Raw genomic sequence first — 21,472 nt, forward strand, 5'->3', positions numbered from 1 at the left:
ACATACAACATACAATATACAATATTTTGTGTTTTTCTCTCTGTGTTGGAGATATTATCAGCATGTATAGAAATTTCTACTTCATTTTTTAACAGCTATATGATTAATATTATTTACCTAGCTATACATTAGTTTTTTTTCAACTAATCCCATATTAAGACATTTTAATTGCTTCCCATTAGTTTTTGCTACTATAGCATTATTAGAAGTAATAACTATATACATACTAAAGGCCTGGTGCATGAAATCTGTGCACTGGGGGCAGGTGGGCCGTGTCCTTCAGCCTGGCCTGCGCCCTCTCGCAATCTGGGACCCCTCAGGTAAGGTCCCTAGGCCTGGATGGTGATCAAGGACTATCGTGGTTTTCCTTCCCCTGGCTGCCGGCAGCCGGCCATACCCCCACAGCTGCCACTGCTTGCCATCTGTGCGGCGCTGCCCCCCCCCCACCTTCCACTGCCACTGGTCACCTCCCTCTGTGGGCAACAGGTGTGGGGTGTGATCACTTGGCTGGCCTGGGCCTCCCTCTGCAGGGCAATCAATCGCGGGTCCTGCTGCCCACAGTGAGGCCCTACCCACCCAGCCGGGGCTCTGATTGATCACCGGGCAGAGGGTGGCTTGGGCCCTGACCAATCGCATTCCACCCGCCTTCACTGGCCTGGTGCCAGTGCGTGTCATAGCATGGTCGTCCAGAAGGTTGTCTGGAAGGTTGTCCGGTCGTTCTGCTGTTCAGTTGTTCGGTCGATTTGCATATTACACTTCTATTATTATAGATAATGTCTCTAGTTATAGTCTTCTCATTCTCACATTTATTCCCTTTATATTATTATACATTTATCTAATTGTATTTTTTAATTACTCATTTATACTCTGTTTTCCCCACTAACTTGTAAACTCCTTAAGTACAGGGCTTTGTTTTTCTTGTTTATTGATGTATCTTTGGCACTAAAATAGTGTCTGGAATATAGGAGATTATTCAATAATTTTTGAATTCATGAATCAGTGAAGAGACATTTTCTTGCATGTAATTTAGAGAATACTTTTGAAACAAAGTCCTCAAAGTACAGGTATGAATTTAAAACATTTACTGGTATTGCCAACTGTCCCTTAAAAGAGGTTGTATCAATGTGTGGCTCACTAAGATTGTTCAAAGAGGCTTCTCCAACTATATAGGGAGTTTTGTATCTACACTGTAGGGTCAGGGCCCTCTCTCTCACCCTACAACTGAATCTCTTACCACTAGGGACTTTCAGGCATGTGGACACCTCAGATTATACTTCAAATCCCTGTTCACAACTACCTCCTGTTCACAACTACCTCCACTGATGCCCTTCACCGCCCCGTGGGCCTAAGACTGCGCACACTAGCAACACAGTCACTGTCACCCAGGAAAGATGATCACACAGGCTTGGAAGCAGGCTCTGTGGGACAGGGAACCCCGGGCTCCTCATTCTTGGAGCATGATCTAGAACAGTGGTTCTCAACCTTTCTAATGCCGCGACCCTTTAATACAGTTCCTCATGTTGTGATGACCCCCAACCATAAAATTATTTTTGTTGCTACTTCATAACTGTAATTTTGCTACTGTTAATGAATCGTAATGTAAATATCTGTGTTTTCCGATGGTCTTTGGCGACCCTCCTAGTGGTTCTCAACCTGTGGGTCCGATGGTCTTAGGCGACCCTGCTAGTGGTTCTCACAGGTTGAGAACCACTAGCAGGGTCGCCTAAGACCATCAGAAAACACAGATGTTTACATTACGATAATTTTATAGTTGGGGATCACCACAACATGAGGAACTGTATTAAAGGGTCGCAGCATTAGAAAGGTTGAGAACCACTGATCTAGAAGGATTCATGTGTGGTGTGTGTGTGTGTGTGTGTGTGTGTGTGTGTGTGTGTGTGTGTGTGTGTGTGTGTAGGTGGGCATATCACCCTGGGTATGCCAGAGTGGTCCTGCCTCCATAATCCTAATTTCCATAATGCTAATATTGGAAAATAACAGTATTTTAGATTCTTTAATAAGAGTGGGGTTTAGCATTTTCCATATATTTATCTTTCATTTTAAATAAATCACTTGACACCATTCCTCCTTCCCACAAGATTTCTAAAAAGAAGCAAAATAAATGTTCACAGCAATTGAGAGCATTGGGAAAGATGAAGAAAATTTGTTATTTGTTGCTGTTGTTTTTATTTGTTAATTCTCACCTGAGGATATTTTTTCCACTGCTTTTTTAGAGAGAGTGGAAGAAGGGAAGGAGGGAGGAGGAGGAGAGAGAGAAAAAAACATCGATGTGGGAGACATTGATTGGTTGCCTCCCACATGTGTCCAACAGGGAGGCAGGGCGGGCAGGGAGCGAACCTGCAACTCAGGTATATGCCCTTGACTGGAATTCGAACCCATGACTCTTCTGTAGGTGGGCAGATGCTCTAACCATTGTAAAACACTGGCTAAGAATATTTTTTCTTTAAACTTTTACTATACTTTTTGAAGCAAGTAAATTCAGGAGAAACAAGCGGATTTTGTGTGTTACTTTATAGGTAATAAACATGTGGAACCTCTACCCTGAGACAGTGTACAGATTAAAAATAAAATGTTGTGTATTCTTCCCAGCTGAGGGCCTATATTCCCAAAGTTTTATTGCAAAAGAAATCACTGTTAATAATTATATGATATCAATGTAAACTTAAAATTAGGAGATGGAGGTATAAATGCAACTATCAAAGCCTTTACCATATATATTGCATATATATCAAAGTAAAAAGGATAAATTCAACATATTGTGTAATAAGATTGTCAGTTTTGCATATCTTAAAATAGGAATATTTAACAATGTAAAATTAACCTCCATGTACCTCTTGCTTGGTAGATACTTTTTATTTCCTCCCTTCATGGTTTTAAGGCAATGGTTGTAAAGTTGTTTCACTTTGTAGGAGAATACATTCATTCTAATACAGTACTTCTCAAACTATCCCTGGAAAATCATAATTATTGTTTTTTTCTTTCTCAATCCATCCTTGACTGATATTTTTGTAAAATAAAGAATGAATCTCTAGAAACATAAAATAAAAACAAAGAAATACACAAAACAAAAGCTGTAAAACAAACGAAGATATATATTATGGCCATATTTTCATAATCAAATGATACAGGCATAAAATTACTTCCCAAACGTTGGACATGTTTCTCAGAGCTTATTCTCAATGTCTGTTCTTCTCTAGCAGACAGATAATAACCATCAGGCATTAGCCCTGGCCCACAGACCATAAGAGAGGCGGCTTCCAAGGTCCACGTCTGTTTTCTAGGGCTTGATTCCTTGTCCATATATCCACTCTATTTCAGATATTTTAAGAAGTTTGGACTCTCACCTTTGGCATCCTATTTAAGTCCTTCCTTTACTCATCCTGGAAATTCAAAGTACCTTTTGATGGCCAAAACTTTGCAGAACTTGGATTTAACTCAGTTGCCAGAACTGAGTTGGTAAATTCGTTTTACCAGTTCCAGCTCCTTGCTGGGCAGCACATTTCTGAGGGTCACAGAGCACAGTGCCTCACCCCTCTCAGGCTCTGTACACTCATACCCTGCTCATCACCACAGACAGGCACTCAGGGGCATTTCTAAGGCTTGGGGTTATTTTTATTTCATTTCTTTCTCCCAAAGCTGAATTAAAAAATCCTCACTCCTACACTCCTATTCTCTTTACCTTCATATTTATTTCCCCAGAATTTTAGTGCTGTTTTTGCCACTGCTTCACAATAGGGGCAATATAAAAAATAGAATAGTATAGCGTGAACATGAAACTCTCATAGTTGAGCAAAATATAAGCAGACAGAAAGCTACTTAAACTCAAATCTCAAGTAAAGGAGGAACTCGTGGTGAAAGACGATTCATTTCAGGCACAAAAGTATTTTAGCTACATTTATGGAAGATAGAGCTTCAATGGACTATAATAAAAATTTGTGTTTGAAGAACTGTCCCTAAAGCTTTTGGTGTTCTATCAGGTGATACTAGGCATGTTTGCACTGGCTAAATAGGTCTTGGGTCCTAAAGCACTTTGCCAAAACATATGTTATTATAAGCTGTTAAAAGTTGACTTTTAGCTCTTTATCACCATACACAGCCAGCAGTGAGTTCTCCCTTGGATAAATTCAGTAGAAAACTCTATGGATCATCAAAGCATCCCACTCTGAGCCCAGTTATGGTGCCCAGAATCTGTGAATTTTAGCTCATCACTTAATTGGGGACTTCTGACTTGCCATTTGTTCAATAAAGACAGTGAAACCTTTCAGAGAAAGAGTGGAGTGAGAAAGAAGAATATTGCTGAGATTTCAAAGCCAGTTCACCTCTCTGCAAAGAAACAGTTTCTACTGACTAATGACTTCATAAGAATTAAATCTGAGCTTTTCATTGAACATAGGCTGTCTGCCAGGCTTGGTTGTAAGTACTTTATAAGAATTAACTCCTGTAAGTCCCAGAACTACATGATGAGGCATGCATTACATTCGTTCCCATTTTGCAATTGAGCAAACTGAAGCAGGGAGGTATTAAATCACTTTCCCTGGGGCGCACAACTAGGAAAGCTCAGTTCTGGGATTTGAACTAAGAGTAGTCCAGTTCACATTAACACTGTGCCACGCCTATCCCTAGAGCTGCAAATGACCTAAATAATACAGGTACCCAGGTGTCATTTTCAACTTTGGTTGTCAAGTCCTGATATTTTTATCTCTTGGATATTTTAAAAATCTATCCTTGCTCTGAGCTTATTACACTATTTTCAGTTGGGTCATTCACTCATACATCAAGAAATAGTTGCCTTGACCCTGTGGCTCAGTGGTTAAGCGTCAACCCATTAACCAGGAGGTCATCAGTTCGATTCCCAGTCTGGGCACATGCCTGGGTTGTGGGCTTGATCCCCAGTAGGTGTGTGCAGGAGGCAGTCAATTGATGTTTCTCTCTTATCAATGTTTCTATCCCTCCCTTCCTCTCTCTCTAAAATCAATACAAACTTTTTTTAAAAAAAGAAATAGCTGTCCATTAATAAGACATTATCAGGCATTTGCTAAATGCTGGGCCCATCACTGTAAATAAGATACATTCTCTGCCACAATAGTCTTATTATCTAATAAGAAGATAGCATTGGACACACATGTACAGAAAAAGAGGTCCTTTATGACTGTGGCCAGTTTCCCTCTTCAGTTATTTCTTGTATTCTTTGCCTGTAGATTTTGTGCTTTAGTAATTAAAATTGCCTGAGTCTCCAGTCTCCTAGGCATAGACCACAGTTCACAACTCTGTGCCTTTGTTCAGGTTGCCTTCTCCACTCAAACCCCTTTCTATCCTTTATCTCCTCGCCCACTCACCTTGTAAGAACCACCTCCTCTGGGAAACCCACTCTGACACAGGTTAAGATGGTCTAAAAGCAAACCACACTGAGATGTTCATTCCCAGGTTAAGTACTGTACCGTTTTTTATCCTTGAATAGAGATGCCATTTTAGTCTGTTCAGGCTACTATAAAAAAATACCATAGACTGGATGTATTATAAACAACAGAAATTTATTGCTCACAGGTCTGGAGGCTGGAAGTCCAAGATCAAGGCATGGGCAGGTTCGGTGCCTGATAAGGACCTACTTCCTAATTTAGAGATGGCATCTGTCACTATCTTCTTACATGGTGAAGAGGAGAGAAATCTCTCTGGGGCTTCCTTTGTAAGGTCCCTAATCCCATTCATGAGGGATTTGCCTTCAAGATCTAATCAGCTCCTAAAGGCCCCCACCTCCTAATACTACCATCTTGAGGGTTAGGATATCAACATATAAATTTTAGGGGCACAAACTTTCAGTCCATAGGAGGTGCCTAGGACAGTGTCTAGCACACCATTGACACTCAGCACGTGTTTGCAGAAGTGAAGTTAACATGTTCTATCCTCTGTCCCGAGTCTGTAGTCCCTCCCCATTCCTACAGCCCCCCAAATTGCCTGCTAGAGAAGCTTTATAGCTACATCCTAGTGAGTACAATTAATATCCTTTCCAACTGCCCTCCCGAGGCACTCACTGAGTCCTTGTTTCACTCCACACTGAGCGCCTCAATTCTGAAACTCTGGGAAAATTCACACTCCTGAAAACACCCATCATTCACACATTTGCAGATTCGGAGAATGAGTATTCAGTTTCAGCAGGCATAGAGAATATACAAAAGCATTGAGATGATTCTGCAAAAATATTACACTCTACTTTTTAAATCTGGAAAATAGGTCAGTAGGGATTGGACACTTAATATAAGACACAACAAGTATATTTTGTCATATTGTGGAACTAGATTTCACAAACACTGGGTGTTTGATAAGCTGGTTCTGTTCCGTTAATTCCTCTCATTAAACAGGACATATTATCTTTGCTCAGTATATTGGGGAAGAGCTAGAAACAATGTCCAGCAGAGATCATGGCTGAAATGCAGTTTGTACCAAAAATGGGATAAAAATTATGGACCAGAAAATAAGTTGAAATTCCACTTGTAAACTAAGTAGCCAGTGCCCCAGTCCACTTATCAATTGTTTCCTTTATGTTCACACTCCCATCAGTGAGAAAATCAGCATTTTAAAAATCTAATTTAGCTTTCCAAGGATATTATGTGTCCTAAAATTATTCCTTGTCCTACATGCAATAAAATGAATGCACTAAGTTTTTACTTACATAAAAAAGTTTACTATTTAAAGGTTAAAGGAAAATCATTTTGCTTTTCTGCCTCAGTCTGTGGAAATAGAAATTGAGGGCATTTTCTGCAAATTTTAGAAAAAGTCTTATGGAAAAAGCCAATAAAACCAAAGAGCCAACAGGATTCTACAGAATTCTGAAAGTGAAAATTGTGAGCCATGTATTCCTAGGTTAAGACCAAAACGACACCTAACTTTCAAAGTACACTGAGAAGACCATTCTCTGAGAAATTGGTTTTCTCAGTCCTCCAGTACTGTGCAATAAAATGTGGCACAAGCAAATGAGAGTTTATTTACTGCTGTATAAAACTTTGGCTGAACAGGCAAGGAGGGACGTCTGCTTTCGATTTCAGCCATCTGGAAATATTACAGCTCAAAGCTAAGGTCTTTCTGATTTTCTTGTAGGATAAGTATCGTGTCTTCTCCTAACTCTACATTCTGTAGACCAGAGTAGATGTCATAGAAATGATGAGTGTCCAAGGTAAATTTCCCCATGTAAGGGGGCCATCAGTCAAGAAATTTCAAAAATGTGGGAAAAAATTTTTTTCTAATGGCCTTTTCAAATGGCCCCACACATTTTAAATGAGAGAAATTATTTGCAAAGTCATCTTTTGCTTGCTTGTTTTCTAATCCCTCCTAACTTTTTTCTTACATCTTTTTACCCTCAAAAGAATTTTTACTCTTCAAAATAAATAAGAATCAGTTTTGCTTGAGAATATCTGGATAAAAAAATTTGCCTGAGTTTCAAGAGCAGCCCTCTGAAGTTATGTTTGACATTTTGTAAGTCACTTAATTCCTTTGGAACTTCTGTTTCTCTTTCCGTAAAATAATACTGACCACCCACCGAACGCAAGGACATGAGGCAGCCCTAGACCTCAGAAGTGTGCCAATGCTGAGGATGAAAGTGTCATGTCAATTCCAGGGAGGCAGTGTGGTCTTGTGTGTAGTGGGTTCAATTAACCCCAAGGAGACGAAGGTTTTGTTCTGGGTTTAGAAGTTTAGTGACCTTGAGAATCCATCTACTCAGAGCCTCATCTGTCCCCACATGACAGTGTCCAACCTCAATCACTACTCAACCAAGTTCCAAACACTCTTATTTGTCTTGCTTATTTTGCTTCAATTTTTTTCTCCTATATTAATATCTTCTTGTATCCATTTTCTTTTTCTAACACATTTGAATTTATTTATTTTGTTATTTGCTTAGAAAATATAAAAATTGTTATAAGATCCCAGAGTTCTTCTTGGGAAAAGTCACTTGGAAATAATAAACATAAATAACAATAAGAATTTAGCAAGTTCACCAAACAGATGAATTTCTTTTGCTATGTCCAAGCAATAGACCAAAATGAAGTGGCTGTGTGTGAGTTGTTTTTTGTTTTTGTTTTTTGTGGGTTTTTTTGTGTTTTTTTTTTTTTTTTCATTTCTCACACTAACTGGTTCTCAATTTATTCTGATCTTGAAGAAAAAAAGCAGTATACTTAATTCTCCATGCCATTTTAATAACAAATTGAGAAAAAGTATCAAATTGAGAACTGAGATATAAATTATATTCAAGAAATAATGGAACAAGATAATTCAATAAAAATTTAAAAATAAACCGCAGCAAAGATGTTCAAGGTAAGATAATCATATAAGTCTCATCTCCCTATAGTTACTTCACAGAGGTAATTCTCTTTCATATTGTCCTTACTTGTGATAAGGGGTAATATTACATTAAAATAAGAGGGCTCTCATACAATGCTTAACATTTCTATTTATTTTATTATTTGGCGTTTTCATAATATTTGCTATTCAGGGAAATGGTTTAAAAAAAAAAAAAAAAGCTTTGCAGTTCTCATTCTTCCTAAGCCAAAATAATTAAAAATGTGACTTTCACGATGACACATATAATATACTTTTTCTCTTGTTTCTTAGTATATTGACTGCATTGAGTCCTGGACACCATTTGCAGAGCTCAGAAGTTGAATGGAGTGTAGAATAGACACGTGTGACAATAGCCCCAGGTGGGTGTCAAAGTGCCTAAGTGAGCAGCAGCAGAAAGTGTGGCTCATTGGCAGGAGTTTTAAAGAGGCTGTGTTCACTTGGATCCAGTGTCTTTTTATTTTGGACTGGACCACTAGATCTTATTTTCCTATTGAGAGAGGAAAGATATAGAAAGAAGGCAGAAAAACTGTAAGGTGTTTTTAATTGATATCAAGAAGTACATATTATAAAATAAAATAAATATATTTGATATGTTAAAAGTAACAAAAATGGAAAAGAAGAAATTCCTTTCAAGGGCATAGAATTAAAAGAGTCATTTGCAAAGAATCACAGTGCATAAATCAGGACTGTGCAAATTAAGAACCTAGTGCTAGAAAATTTGCCATGTTTTCTGTTATGGCAGATTCACTCCAAACTCTGAATAGATATAGGCCAGAAATACAAACTGGTCCTAAAGGTGATAGAAGCTATAAAAATAAGTGGAAATAATTATAATTATAAACTAAAAATAGCATGGGCCTGGCATAGTGTGAGAGGAAAAAATACTGAGCAGTCATGAGATGTCCACATCTTTCACATGGGAATTAAACTCGAGAAGTTAAAAATATAGTCCAAGCACCTTGAGGTATAAGGGGCTGCAAAACAATGGAGAAGGGAAAAAGGGGGAGAAGGACAAGCAGAAGGACAACAACCAATCTGTGAGGTCCTTTGGGTGGAGTCCAGGGGAGCAGAACCAAGGTAACCCAGCGCCAACTACCAGATATGTGAAGGAAACCATCTTGGGTCTTCCAACTCAGTCAATTCACCTGCTCTGTTTGAAAATGCCCAGAGATGCTAAACAAGAGCAGTAAAACTACCCTTCAACTCATAGAATTTTGGGGGGAAATTGATTGTTCTTCAAAAGATAGGTCCACTTTTTGAAGATTGTATATACCAAACAAAAAAGAGGCAAATTCATTTGAACTGTGTTATCCCATTCATAATAAAGCAATGTTCCTCTGTTTGTTTGTTTTACATTTAAAGTCAGTACTTCTAGCAAGAATATCTATAAATTCCAAATAAGATCAATGGTCACCAAAAACATTAACTTTGAACTTGTTCAGAAAACAAAGCCTTTGAATATAAAGGGGTATACTAAGTTTCTTTTACAACAGTGGCTTAAGCTATGAAAATTCCAAACACTAGGATTTAGTACGAAATTTCAAAACCAGGGCATGAAGGAATGTGTTTTTCCCATGAATCCTGGTGAAAGTTCTGAATTTCTTAATGAAATGATCTCCATGTTGCTAAAAGAGCTAGTGACACCAAATAATGAACAAAAGCTTCCATGACAAATACTAGGGAGATGGGAGCATGTTATAACATAGGACATTGATTAATGACCACTTATCCATACTTCCTTAGAAGCATGGAATCAAGTGTATTCAAGGGGAATCCATAAGTATGGGTTTTTCGCTATTCATTTAAATTGTTGAGCTCTTTAAGTCAGCTTGAAGAATCATTATTTTCTTTGTGAAATGAAAATTACGGTTCTCATATTACACAAGACTTTTGCCATGACAACATAATAGCCACAGAAAGAAACAAATCCAATCTTAAGCTACCATAAAATATTTAACCTAATATTGCAGAACCCTCACAGTTACCATGAGCAACAACAGCTGAAATGGCAGTGAGGGGGTGGGGAGGATCGTCAAGGTCAAGGCTGGCAGAGCAAGCCTGGCTCCTCAAAACACAAACCAATGTTTTTCACAGAATGACCATTAACAATCAGTTAGTTATACCAGTTCAGATATAACATATGCCATTTTGTCCTTTCCTTTTTTCCCTTTTTCCCCTTTATCCTGTCCTTTTTTCCCATTTTAATGTCTTTGCATTTTTCCCAGCAGCCCCTGCAGTTCATTGAACAGAACCCCTCTTTTTGTGTGTTGGTGGCTGTTATGCCAAATCTGTAAAAGCCAGTCTTAAAAAAACAAACAAACAAAACCCCATTCATTATTTTTTTTCAAAATTACTCTGGACAAACCCTACACTAAGCACTGCGACAAACAACTTTGATTCAAAAAAAAAAAATAAAATCACTCACAGTGATCAATAGTGACCCTTGGATGCTGACCTCCTCCCCTCCCCCAATATTGGACCAACAATACAATTTGGCACCTGGAAACAGGAGTTGAATTACCAGCTTCCCTTGAACGGAGTTGGCTCTAAACTCTTCTCTAACTGTTGCTGCCATCGAGGATTTGTCTGCATATTTGAGGAAGAGAGCCAGGAAAAACAGTTGTCTTTGCCCAAGAACATAAGTCCATCCAGTAGTGGAATAAGCCAGGGATATCTAAGTGAGCTTTAGGTTTTGCACTCAGCTTAAAAGTGATCCTTCCCTTGATCTTCTCAATGCATTTTCTTAAAGGGAACGAAAGCTAAACATCTCTGAAAAAGGTCTCTGCAAACAAGGCCAAGAACACTAAAACCTCAAACCATTGTAAATTGGATCAACTGTTTGCTGTAAACCTCTTGGTCACTAGTAGCCAATCATCTAACTCCACTCCCCCACACACACCAGCATGTTCTTAGAATAAGAATTATATCTTAGGAGAGTGAAATAAAGGGCCAGTAATCACATGGTTAGTGAGTGGATGAGCAGAGTGAGGGTTAGAATCTAACCCAACACCCAATCCTGCTCCTCTGGGTCCTGCCAATTCTGTGTACACAGAACACCACTCCTATTCTTTACAGCCAGTTTAAAGAAGTATCAGATAAATGACTACCCTGAGGGGGTTTATTCTCATTCAGGAAATAAGTTGCTCTAAAGTTCTCAAAGTGCCCTCCCAAGTTTGTAAAATAAAAGTAACCTCGAGCATTTGGATAAAGAAAAGGCATAGGATGAAAAAGTCTCTTTGTATCCATATTATTTGGAAATTTTAATTTGTTTTCTTTTGTTTAAAAATGCACACAGTGGTGTATCTTTCTAATAAGCAAAGGTCAGAAAATGGACATTAATTCTATACTCCTCATTGTGACTTACTTTAGACATATACTGTAAATAGCAATTGTTGGACTTAGCTTATGGAAAATGTCACCAAATAGCTCTGCATTTGGTCCACAATGTGCAGACTTTTTATAAAAACACTTTTACTAAATATTTGATTTGCTTTTATTCTCACAGCTGGCAGTGACATGCAGTAGGACACAATGTTATGAACCTGTCTTTTGCTGGGGCTCTAAAGATGTAATTGCAATGAGGAAAATGTCCTTCAGGCCTTGACTTTAAGCAAAGCTTAGTTTCCCCTGAGCAGCAGATGAGCATTTATTTGAATCCTGGGTTCTATAACTCATGTTGTTCACCTCTTTGTCTTGGCCACCGGAGGTTGAGAATTAAGTTGAACCAGTGTAATTAGTCAGGGCCTTACAAGATACATGTATTTGCAGTAACTTAACCCCTGCCTTCCTTTGCTATTCTACCTTTTATTCCATAAGGTTTTTGTTTAAAACATCACATCGACTGTCATGAATTGCACCCACCTCAGAATTCATATGTTGAGGCCCTAACCCCAACGTGATCATATTTGGAGATGAGGGCTCTAAAGAAGTCATTAATTTTAAATGGACTCATAAGGGTGGGACCCTCATTCCATAGGACTGTTGTCCATAAAAGAAAAGGAAGAGTCACCAGAGATGTGTCTGTCCACATCTCTGTGGCAAGGCCCTGTGAGGGCACTGCAAAGTGAAACTGCAAGCCAGGACGAAAGGTCTCACCCAAAACCAACCTTGCCAGCACCTTGATCTTGGCCCTCCAGCCTCGAGAATTACGAACAAATAATTTCTGTTGTTTAATAGTCTGTGGTATTGTACTTCTCAGTCTCTTCACCTCTTTCTCCCAATCCCCTAACCCCCTTTCCTCTGGCAATCACCAGTCTGCTCTCTGTGTCTGTGAAGTACCAAGTGGTAGTTACAAAATAATCATGGGGATATAAAATGAAGCATAGGGAATATAGTCAACTAGAGGCCCGGTGCACGAAATTTGTGCACTGGGGGGGGGGGTGGTCCCTCAGCCTGGATTGCGAGAGGGTGCAGGCCAGGCTGAGGGACCCCATGGTGCATGATTGGGCCCAGGAAGGAACGTGGGAGGTTGGCCAGCCAGGGAGGGATCACAGGAGGGCTCCAGGGCATGTCCAGCCCATCTCACTCAGTCCCAATCGACCAGACCCCAGCAGTAAGCTAACCCAGTGGTCAGCAAACTGCGGCTTGCGAGCCACATGCGGCTTGCGAGCCACATGCGGCTTGCGAGCCGCGGTTTGCCGCTCTGTTGACTAATGAGTTTGCTGACCACTGATAGACTCTCAATTCCAATAATTACAGGCTGTTGTTGTTCCTTGTGATTAAGCCCCTAATCCCAGTGGTCAGCAAACTCATTAGTCAACAGAGCAGCAAACCACATGTGGCTCGCGAGCCACAGTTTGCCGACCACTGAGCTAACCTGTCGGTCAGACCGTCTGCCCCCTGGTGGTCAGTGCACCTCATAGCGACTGCTCAACTGGTCGACTGTCTGGCCCCTGGTGGTCAGTGCACGTCATAGCGAGTAGTTGAGCAGCCTTAGCATATCATTAGCATATTAAGCTTTGATTGGTTGAATGGCTGACCAGACGACCAGACACTTAGCATATTAGGCTTTTATTATATAGGATAATACTGTAATAACTATGTATGGTGCTAGTTGGATACTAGAAATATCAAGGGGTATAATATGTAAAGTATATGACTGTCTAACCACTGCGCTGTACATCTGAATCCAATACAAAATAATACTGAAAATAAACTGTAATTGAAAAAAAAAAGTTACACATTAAAAAACAAAAAGTCTGTGGTATTCTACTGTGGCAACCCAAAGAGACTAATACATTACCATAATCTTTTTTTTTTTTTTTCAGCAGTCAAGCCATCAGGGTAGGAAAAAGAAATTGCACTATGTAAGCCATGTGGCCATATCTTCTGCCTCTTTAGAGATATTGGTCTATCTCTATACCCTCTTAGATTAGTGTGGGTGGGACATACTTCTGAGACATTGACCTGTATCATTCTATCTAATGTTCAGGAGTTCTCTCTCCCTCTTACCACATCTTCCTCTTTTATCTGCTGTGTATGTGTATGTGTAGAGGGGGAAGGTAAACCTAAAGAACTGTGTTTTTTATTCAAAAAATAAATTCTCAATCTATGTTAGCCCATTTTTGTGTCTTGTAAATGCCACGGCCTTAGAGGTGGCTGGCTTCCTTGGCTCTCCATCCCTGGCCTATTGATCGCTGTTCTATAAGGGCCAGGGATGGAATCTGACTTCGGTGGTTCACGCTCACTTATATGGAGGCAAGGAAGACATGAGAGAAACATGAACTTTGGACTAGATCTGGCATTTTTAAAAATCAAACACATCTAGCCACTTTCTTCTAAAATAGTATAAATCCTCCCAAATGATCCAGGGGCATAAAAAGTCATATGCACTCAACTGTGAAAACTTTGTTACGAATTCTTATTTACATGGCATTTGTCCCTTCCCTGCTTTGACATGCATTATAAAGATTTCTACATTGACTAATATATTATACAGGACACCCTCTCAAAATGTTATCTCTCTAATGAACAACAACTTCACTGACCAAGAGAGATGAGAGGAGGCTTATGGTTCCTCTGCCCACAATTATTGATATAGACTGAGTCATTTCTAAGAAGTAAAGATGACATAGAGTTGCAAAAATGATTTCATAACACTGTGCTATCAACTTAGGACATGTGTAACAAATTTTGTATCTAAGTAACTTGCTATGTTAAGAGTGCTGGGTTGTTTGATCACCACTTGTACTAGTTAGTGGCTATAACAAAATACCATAGACTGGGTGGCTTAACCAGCAAGCATTTATTTCTGGTGTCTGGGAAGTTCAAGATCAAGGTGGCAACAGATTCAGTCTGTCTATGAGAACCCTTTTCCTGGTTTGCAGATGGCTGCTTTCTTGCTGTATCATCTCTCTCATGTTTCGTATTTGGCACTAATCCCAGTTGTGAGACCTTCACCCTCATGAACTAATTACCTCCTAAAGGCCCAATTCTACATACCATCACATTGGAGATTAGGGCTTCAACACATGAATTTGGAGGGAACACAAATACCCATTCCATAGCACCACTGTTTTGAGAAATAATGAGGAAAAAGCACTAATATTGGATGGTTTCCTTGAAGTTGAGAGGGAGCCATCTCTTACCCCAAACACTTTCATCTAGCTTTAGTTGTGTTGAAATGTTGGCCTTGCTTTTTTAAAAGCATATTTCAAACTCTCACAAAGTGACCTAAAAGGTCAAGCTTTTGATCAGATGACAGGGTGAGAGCTTCTACTGAGATGTGGCCAAGAGTTCGCTCAGTAGATGTTATTGTGACCAGGAGGTCCCAGAGAGCTTATAGCTGTCAACACTGTCAATAGTTTCAAAGATTTCAAAGGCCACTCTTCCTACTGCTTTTATCCTACACTTTTAAGAGCCACAAACTTCTCAAAATGAATACATTCAAAAGAGAGCCCTTGAGCAGACATTCTCTGTAAGCTTACCAGCTATTCTTGAAAGGTGTTAAGAGCTAGAAAATGGACTGTCTTTGGCTTTGGTACCTGGGGGGCAAAGGGGGAGGGGGATGTTGTCAAACCATTGAAACAAAAATGTGATCTTAATTTAACTCAGAAAAATGAGACCCCAGACATTTCTCTTTCCTTGCAGCTAAGGTTCATTTCCATTTTGCCTCTAGCTACTTTCAGTTTGAGTTGTAAAATCATTTCTAGGATTTAAGAAAATAATCTGACACTACAAAATAAATACCCAATATATGTGTAAGTATGCGTACACATCTTTTGTATATGTGTCCATCCGTTTATGTATATATACTAGTATATATATACATAAATAGTTGTTCATACACACACACACACACACACACATATATGTATATATATATATATATATATATATATATATCCCAGATGAAAATTTGCATTTACTTGTTTTTAACTTTTTTCCTTATGAAACAATTATTTCTGTCCTTATTTTTCAGATGTAATGCTTATATGTTACAGAACCTCAAGAATATGCATGTTTTAGAGGATATACTCTTCAGCCATGCATACTATCTGGTTTAATTCTTTGGTATATACTGATACTCTCCACTTTACAAAATCATTGCTTTGGGTGTAGTAGCCGGTATCAAAATAAACTGGGTGAAGATTAGAAGAAGATGTGTGGAAGTAGGATGCAACCAATATTTCTTTTTCTTTTTTTCTTTTTTTGTCTTTTAATATCTAAATATATGGATCAGTTTTGCAAGAATAAGTCTAGGGGAATACCATTGATAGTTAAGTAGCTAGTGGTGACAATTTATTAATAAGCATATATTTTAAGTTAATGATCTCAAAATGTTTTTGATTGCTTCTTTATAAAAAAAGTATCTTTACCATGCAACCCAAACATATATATTTGTACCTCTGTGGAAATATATTATAAATATATAAGACAAGTAAAATTAAAAATTTAAAACTGTGATATAAAAATGAAATAAACAGAATTACATAAATAATTTTATTATGTTAAATAATGATACAAATACATTTTGATCTATTAAAATATTATTAGTTACATCAGTCAGTGTAGTACTATCTCCCCCCAGGTAATAATGAGTTCTCATTGGCTTATCTCAATCAAGTTTATATCTTGCTCACATCAAAGTCCAGTGATTTGCCCTCATATAACCAGACTGATTCCATCTCATAATGCTGCAACAGGTGGCCTCCTTAGTCACTTATAAAGGGGAAAGTGAAATCTAAAAGATTGTACAAGAAACTTTAAGAACAAAGCTCAGAAGTAATGTACAACTCTTCAATTTATACAACATAGGCCAGAATTCAATCAAATGACCTTGCTCTTATAGAGAATGAGATCAGAAATGGGAAATGAAACCTTAATATGTGCCCAGGAAATGAAAATAATGAAACACCTAATATTGTTTCAGTGATGATACTTATTATTGTTATTATTAATATGATTATTATTAATGTAGTTGGTTCACTTAATGAGAGCAAGGCAAATTAATAAGCTTAATATTTAGGAAAATATTAGTTTAACACACTATCTTACAGAAATTCAAAGATCTCGTTCTAAATTTATTTCAAAACTGGCTTTAAGGGCTATGATTGCAGAAAAAATGACTTCACAAAGATGTAGATTTAAATTGGAAAAGAGAATTAGAAAAGGATATTTTTATCTACACTAATAAAAGAGAAATATGCAAATTGATCGTACATTCGCTACACCCACAGGCCACACCCACCAGCCAATCAGGAGCGAATATGCAAATTAACCCACCAAGATGGCAGTGGCCTCGGAGCTGGAGCAAGCAGGAGGCTTGGGTTGCCACTGGCAATGGAGGAAGCCCAGCTTCCCACCCGCCCTGCCCGGCTCTGGCCTCCGCTCAAGGCTACAGAGTTTCAATTATAGAAGATAAATAAATCCCAACAAATATGGTGGTGGCCACGGAGCTGGAGCAAGCAGGAGGCTTGGGTTGCCCCCAGCGATGGAGGAAGCCAAACTTCCCACCCACCCTGGCCTGCCCTGGCCTCAGCTCAAGGCTACAAAGTTTCAATTATAGAAGATAAATAAATCCCAGACACTTCCAGCCTGCTCTGGCCTCCGCTTGGGTCCCTGGGGGGTGTGGTCGGCCTTCAAACAACCACAGGCCCCTCGCCCAGGCTGCCCCATGCCCCAAGGGAACCCCCACCCTGATCCGGGACACCCTTCAAGACAAACCAGCCAGCTCCCACCTGTGCACCAGGCTTCTATCATATCTAATAAAAGAGTAATATACAAATTGACCATCACTTCAACACACAAGATGGCTGCCCCCATGTGGTCAAAGGTAGCTGCCCCCATATGGACACAAGATGGCCACCATAAGAAGGCCAGCAGGGTAGGGCAGTTGGGAGGGACCAGGCTGCAAGAAAGGGCAGTTGTGGGCAATCAGGCCAGCAGGGGAGGGCAGTTAGGGGTGACCAGGCTGGCAGAGGAGGGAAGTTGGGGGTGACCGGACCTGCAGGGAAGGGCAGTTGGGGGGGACTAGGCCTACAGGAGAGAGCAGTTGGGGGGGACCAGGCCTGCAGGGGAGGGCAGTTGGGGGCAATCAAGCCTGCAGGGGAGGGCAGTTAGGGGTGACCAGGCTGGCAGAGGAGGGAACTTGGGGGTGGGTATAAATTTATAATCAAAAGTCTCCCAAATAATTTTACATCTTTCAGGTTTACATCTTATTTTTACTTTTTAGGATGACTGGTAAAGAGCTTATTCTAGCAGAATGGTTAGCTTCTCTATATTCTTGGATTTTGTTGTGTTTGCATTGTTAACATTGCCTTCAATTTGCAATTTCTTAATAGGAATATATTAAGCTACTTACTCATTTTATTAGACTTAAATTATTTAAAACTAGGTTATATGATTTATACATTTACTTAAATGCAAAAGACTACACGACAAATGATTGCAATACTCCAAAAGAGAAAAAATGAAGAAAAGTCCTATTAACAGTCACTCCAAAATTTGAAACTTTTACTTTTCTTTCTGGACATCTCTTGAATAGTATGTGACTATCTGCTAAGTGGACTGAGTGAGGCCTCCCATGTCCACCTATATGCTTTAAATATTGGTAAAATAATTGACTTATACTTATAAATACATACAAGTAGAAGTTCTAATATTTTCTTCCTTCAACCCAAAGGAGCATCTTAAATATTCCCTGAGAGCACACGCCCACCTTTGAGGACACTGCTATAGAAACCAGAGATGGGTATCTCCTTCAAATGCTAAGAGCTATTAAAATGGATTAATCCTAAACATTTTAGGTAGGAAAGCCTTGAAATAAACCTATTATTTCACATGTATATTAATTTTAGTTTTCCAGTTTAGCATTATTTTTACTTTATTGTGTATCATAATATTTTAGTATTTAGGTTCTAAAGTCTTAATCTGGCCTGGATATTAGCCTATGTGAATTATCTTTATGTGAAGAGTTTGGGAGAGGACATGAGGGGAAGCATGGGGAGTTGAGCATGGGGAGAGTATTGGCCAGCAAGATTATTTCTGCCCAAGTACTAAAATCAAGGCTGCTTCAGCTTTTGGCTACCATTCACTGGAAATTTTATATAAGAAACAGGTGAGGTCCTGTGTTTTAATGTCCATCCAGTTTGATGTTTTTTAAAAAAGTAAGTAGTACTCATGTATACAGTGAATTTCTTAAATTTGCATCTTGATTTTAAAATAATTTGGGTAAAATACTGTAATATCTACTAAATATGTTTTAGTGATTAAGACTGGGGGCTCTGAAGTGAGACTCCGGGTTTGAATATTGACCCTGCTACTCAATGTGTTCACAGCTTTGACAATTTATCTAACGTTCTTAAGACTCAACTTTCTATCTCATAAATTTATTTGAGCTTTAAATAAGATAATACACAAACCTAAATACCAGGACTGACAATGTGTGCCCAATACATTAGTTTTAATATTTTTATTACTGATATATCTATGACTACTACTGCTGAATAATGTAGCGATATATATAATAAACATCTAAAAAGAACCATCAGGAAGAATATATGCACTCCTAGGTTCATAGCAGCGCATCATTTACACTAGCTAAGTCCTGGAGACAGCCCAAGTGCCCAGGAGTAGATGAATGGATTAAAAAACTGTGGTACATTTATACCATGGAATACTATGCAGCTGTAAAAGAGAAGGATCTCTTACCCTTTGAGACAGTATGGAGGGAACTGGAAAGTATTATGCTAAGCAAAGTAAGCCCGTCAGAGAAAGTCAAGTATCACATGATCTCACTTATATGTAGACTCTAATGAACAAAATAAACTGAAGAGCAAAACAAATCCAGAGACATCAAAACCTGCTACAGACTGTATTTCAGAAGGGAAGTGGGGGATGGGAAGAGATTAAGCAAAGTATTTATATGCATACTAGAGGCCCGATGCACGAAAATTCCTGCAAGAGTAGGCTGTCTTTCCCCCTACTGCTGGCACAGGCTTCCCTCCGGCACCCTGGACCCAGGCTTCCCTCCTCTGGCCACCGGCAGTCACCTGGGACCCAGGCTGGCTTCCCTCAGGCCACCCACAGGCACCCAGGACCCAGGCTGGCTTCCCTCTGGCCCCAGCTTCATCAGGAAGGACGTTCAGAATGACATCTGTTCTAATTGGCATATTACCCTTTTATTATTATAGATATGCATAGCCCATGGACAAACAATAGTGCAGGGAAGGCCTGGGGAGGGGGCAGGAGCAGGGTGGAGGGAGTGGGAGGGGTGGAGGGAGCCAATGGGCAGTGGGGGGGAGGAAGACATTTGTAACACTTTCAACAATAAAGTTTTAAAAAAAGAACTATATATATATTTTTGTAAAATATTTTTCTATTAAAACAGTATTAATAAATGATTCTTTCTTAATCCATTCATACTAAAATCCTCTGTCTAACCTAAATGATGTCTATTGTCCCTTTTCTGCAGTATAAGAGATGTTTTAAATGTAGTTTTCATTGAAGCTCTTAGAAGGGTCTGCTAAGACTCTGGAGTGTTTTATTTGTTAAGCGCTATTGTTTATTTATGTATTTTAGGTTTATTTTAAAATTTTTACCATAAGATTCTACTATGTTTTCTCAGGGATCCATTGGTGAGGCATATGAATTTTAGTCTACAACACAAAAAGAATATATCAAAAAAAACCAAGATATTGTTTTATTTGTATCACAGTCTGGCCTATGACTCAATGTCAGTTTTGAAGCCAATGAAAAATGAAAAATAAGCCAAGGAGTGAATTCATATTTGGACTGTTGCATTCTGGGTGTGTCATGGCGCTTCACAGCATTTTAGGTTAGATTATTTACTCTGTTCTCATTTCTCCATGCTCTGGGTGGAAGTACTTCCAATGGAAAAGGCTCTGGTCCATACCAGCTGCAGGAATTTTGTTTATTATGATCAATTCAAATGAGAGACAATGATTGGACACTTATCATATAACCTAATCTGTGCTAAATTGCAGGATACAAAACAAGGAACCAAATATTGGGTCTGCGTTTCAAAGGCTCACACTGCAATTGATAAGAGAGAGAGAGAGGAAAGGAGAGGGTGGAAAGAAAAGAAGGGGAAAGAATCAGGGATAGGGAGGAAATAGAGAAAGGAGGGAGGGGGGAGAGAGGAAATTGTGTCTTATAGGACTTCCACAGAGATAAGCACTAAAACAGAACAAGCTAAATGGTTTAAATAGTTCAAAGAAGATAGGATCCTTTCCTGAACCCACCTGTAAACTAAATTCCCTACCTGATCTTGTACTAGTAACAGTAGAGGGACACTGAGGTTTTCATTCCTTATTCCTTTTATTTAAAATTAACATTATTTTAACTCCTAAAGGTGTGATGCTACAGATGGAGATTATACTTGCTGAATTTATAATATATCATTTTGCTTTCAACAAGCCGGCCTAGCTTTATACACAGTATTGATAAAGCCAGAACGCTTCTAGTCTCCCCCAGCCCTTGCAACCTAAAGCAGAGAGAGAGGCTGGGACCTAGAAGCAGGTCCAATAAGGGAGTCTTCCTGGAAGCCAGTGGGAGGTAGTTTGGGGAAGGATGGATTAGAGCAGGTGCTGGCAATGGCTACCCGGGCAGAGCAGGGAACAGGTCATTTACATTCTCATTTTACAAACGAAGGAACAGA

Source organism: Plecotus auritus, assembly GCF_963455305.1.
Source record: "Plecotus auritus genome assembly, chromosome: 11".
NCBI lineage: Eukaryota > Metazoa > Chordata > Mammalia > Chiroptera > Vespertilionidae > Plecotus > Plecotus auritus.